Source organism: Rhipicephalus sanguineus, chromosome 4 (assembly GCF_013339695.2).
Source record: "Rhipicephalus sanguineus isolate Rsan-2018 chromosome 4, BIME_Rsan_1.4, whole genome shotgun sequence".
Classification (NCBI taxonomy): Eukaryota; Metazoa; Arthropoda; class Arachnida; order Ixodida; family Ixodidae; genus Rhipicephalus; species Rhipicephalus sanguineus.
The window spans coordinates 92,176,119-92,180,041 of record NC_051179.1 but is presented as its reverse complement, the minus strand read 5'-3'; the positions used below and the strand labels follow the sequence as shown (position 1 = coordinate 92,180,041).

Genomic DNA, 3,923 nt, shown 5'->3' with positions numbered 1-3,923 from the left:
TGTTTTTCTTTTTGTAAACCTCAATAGACACCGTGCTCACAAGACTGTGATTACAGTGGCGCAAAGCGCATGCCTTAGTTTTCTTTGAATTGCAGTTATGGAGTCATCACCTAGCTAAAATGAAAAAGACAACAACAACAACAACAGCAACAACAAAAACAACAACAAAACAAAACAAGCATACACAAAATATTTGTATCCGTACATCTTTAAATGAGTCAACAGATTTTACTGTAGCGTTGTTCCTGTTCAAGTCATACTTAAAGGGGTGTAGAGTTGTCTTTGGAAACATTCAGCGAAGTCGTCGTACATGCATGATCATCCTAGGATTTGTCCGATGGTGAGCCCACCGGGCACACCACCCCACCCGCTTAAGTGTGTGAAACGAGAATGCATGGCACAAAACGATTTGCGACAAGTTGACAACACCGGGCTGTCCTGCGGTCTGCCTCCAAGCGAGTGCGGGCCCCCGTTTCTATTTTTGCAACGTTGACGTTGCCAGTATGCTAACTGTTCTTCGTCCGCCTCGGTAGCGCAGTAGGCAGCGCGTCAGTCTCATAATCTGAAGGTCGTGAGTTCAATCCTCACCCGGGGCAAGGCGGCGAATTTTTTTTTTATATGCGTGTAATACATGGCAACCTCTGTGCAAGTTTTCGCGAGGTCTCGCAGGTTGTGTGGCTACTCAAGGTCTCATGAACGTTTATTTCTGTTTTTAAACCTTACTCTTTTTTTTGTTTATACATTAGGCCAGAGGTGTAGCGTTTCCACCGCTGCTGGGATCAAACCCGTGACTTTCAGGTCAGCAGCCCACCACCATAACCGCTAAACCACCGCGGCGGACGGGGGGGGGGGGGGGGGGGGAAGGGGCACGGGGGGGGGAATACAGAGATGGCGTAGATGGGGAGGGGGTAGGGGGGTGTTAGTGAAAGCAGACTAACTGTGTATTGTGAGAGTGCGGCACCCCAAATAAATCTCGCATTGTTATCATCAAAATTTGGAAGCTTGCACAGGGTTTATTCCAGCCTGACACCATATGTCCAGAACAAAATGCAGACTGTCACTAGGGCTCGTAAGGCATGTGGCCCGGGCGGAGGCAAAATCCCCGTGGACGAGCTCAGGGCAGAGCGGGGGAGGGGGGGAGGCGAATCGAACGTCCTTCATAACTGCCGCCTCTGCATTCAGCGAATCCACTGTAGTCTTAAGCTTGACAATGTAATGCACATCAGAGGCAATGACGCATTAAGATATACGTGTGCTGTAATTAACAAAGCGACATTAGCAATGAAACTTGACTTAGTCTACATGTGCGTACCATAGTCCTATCTAAACTTCCTCCGCAGACGTACTGGTTGCAGCTCATGTCTCCGCCTAGCTACGCTGTAAGAGAACAGACCATACTCTGATATTCCAGCACAGCAAATACGCACGATAAAGGACACGATTCATTTATTAAATGAAAAGTGTCCATGCCTACTCTCGCAGGTTTTGTGGTCTGGTGCGTACTCTTGGTCGGTCTCTCATTGTGGGCGTCGGCAGGAGGGTGCACTAGCCGCCCCCTCAAGCCACACCAGAAGTTGCCCCCTACCCAGGCTGCGCCAGCGCTGCCGACGCCCATGGCTCTCATCAGGAAGGTGGAACTGGGTGTTTTTCTATGTCCGCCGTCGGCCCACCCTCGTGGCCACCTGCAATGGCCGTTTCGCGACCCAGTGAATGTATTTCGGAATGTGCAATGAAACATTGCCTGATGGTCCGGCGTCCTCCCTCTGAGGAACAATTCCACCAGGAGTGTATCGGCTCTACCAGCTAGATGCATGTCCAGAGGCGTAGGTTTCCCAATTGCCTCGAGAGGGGGGAGGGGTATCTAGTCAAGCCGGACTAACTGCGCATGTGCAGTGAGAGTGAGGTATGATAATGGAGAGTAGACGTTTATATTCGAAACGGTATATCGGGGCAAGCCCCTGTTCTGCTCTAGGTGGGAGGTCTCCTCATTGCAGGAACCCTCTGGCCCTCGCTGCGTCATTGGCCCTGGCGACGAGGTGTCGTTGCTGTTCCAGGTCCTCGGAGATGAAACACACCAAATCTGCCATTCTGCTCAAAATTTGGAAGTTTGTTTGTTCAAAGTTCATTCAAGCACTATTCTACATCTCTTGAACAAAATGCACCCCCTAATTCGGCCCGGGAGCCTGCCACGTGGTCTGGTGGTTATTGTGTTCGACTGCTGACCCGCAGGTCGCGGGATCGAATCCCGGCCGCGGCGGCCGTATTTTCGATGGAAGCGGAGATGCTTGAGGCTCGTGTGCTTAGATTTAGGTGCACATTAAAGAACCCCAGGGGGTCGAAATTTCCGGAGCCCTCCACTACGGCGTCCCTCATAACCATAATGTGGTTTTGGGACGTGGAACCCCAACAATTATTATTAAACACTTATTCTGCCTGTAGACAGGCTTGTCGAGTAAACAAAATACAAATGCAAACTGAAAATAAAAAAAAGTACTACAGATTTTGAATGGTGTCAGTTATCATCGTCAATGCGAATATCATATCATATAAGACAGCACTCCGGGAGCTTATTCGCCAGATATCGAGAGTTCTTGCCCACCATCTCGCTAGCTTGCCAGAAAAAAAAGAAAAATGATCAAAGGTAGCTTTTTCAAAAGTTGTTGCAGCTGACCAGCTTTCTATGTTTTTGAGATTCTCGCCCTCAACAGGAGCGTTATCTTCTGTTGGGTGTCCGAAAAGCACCTCCTGTGCACATTTAAGTTCCACGAATATCGAAAAAGACTAACATATATCCACTGAGGATAGATTACATTGGACCTTTTACATACGTCATATGCTAACCGACATCGTGTGTGTAGAATGGTTCGGTCACCCGAAGTTTGACGGGTGCCTTTGTTGTGTCGTCTGGATCGATCGTGTTCCAATGCGAGGCCTCACAGGTCACGACACCTGCGGGCTCCGAACTCGCCGCTCCTTGAACCGCACCGGAAATGATCATAGAAAAACTCAGTGTCCCTTATGCATTCACCTAAGGCAACTCGACCGCGGAAGCCATCTTCTTTTTCTTCTCAGCCGATGTACTGATCCTCCCCGCTCAGTTCGAAACCTTTCTGCACCTGAAGTGGTTTTGCACTGCCTCAAGGATGGGAGGCATGACAAGATTTTGCACTTCACCTGGTTTTTCACTGCCTCCGTGATCGGCCTACATTTGACCAAGCGACGATGTCGTATGATGACGTCACAAATTATGGCGATATGTGACGTCACGATGATGTCACAACGTTACGTCATCACGCGATGATGATTTTTTGCATCACTCGTGTTGACGCCGACGCCGCTGGACGTCGACTCCGACGGTCAATTTTCGCGTTTCATCAGGCATGTAAGGCTTTCGTTTCAATAATCCCTCAATATTCCGCGACTGTAAGGAGGCCCATGAAAGCGTGCGAAGTTTAGGACGTGGAAACTGCGATCAGTTGGTGTCCCATATCAATAAAAATTTTGGTCGCGCTGATAATGAAAGACATGACATACTTTTGCAATAGCTGGCGGGACACTGTGGCTTGAATGCTAACCGCCTCGCCAATTACGCAAACCGATGTGCCCAAGATGGAGCGCCGACACCCCCTGTAATTCGCTGAGCAACATGAAAATCGTTATCACATTCTGGAAGTTGCGCAAGCGCCAGCGATAGAGTTAGAATGCGCGATGATACATGTATAAAAGCCGACACGTTCAGCCAAAGGTCAGGTTGCCTTTATCAAAGGTACAAGCTGCAAGACAACCGCCATACCGCGCATGACGCCACGCTAGCTCTCTGGAATGCTCCGCTTACGCAACCTCGATCGATTATTACAGCTTCAGGTGCTAACAAACATTACTCGACGTGACGCTACAAGCGCGCCAAGCGTCTCAGCGTGCGC

At 49.4% G+C, this 3,923-nt stretch overlaps 1 non-coding gene across 1 annotated transcript; it reads left to right on the top strand.

Annotated features, from left to right (window-relative positions):
• The first annotated feature begins 523 nt into the window (after positions 1–523).
• Positions 524–596, top strand: Trnam-cau (transfer RNA methionine (anticodon CAU)). Its single transcript has one exon. It is a non-coding gene; the product is annotated as a tRNA-Met (tRNA).
• The last annotated feature ends 3,327 nt before the right edge of the window (positions 597–3,923 follow it).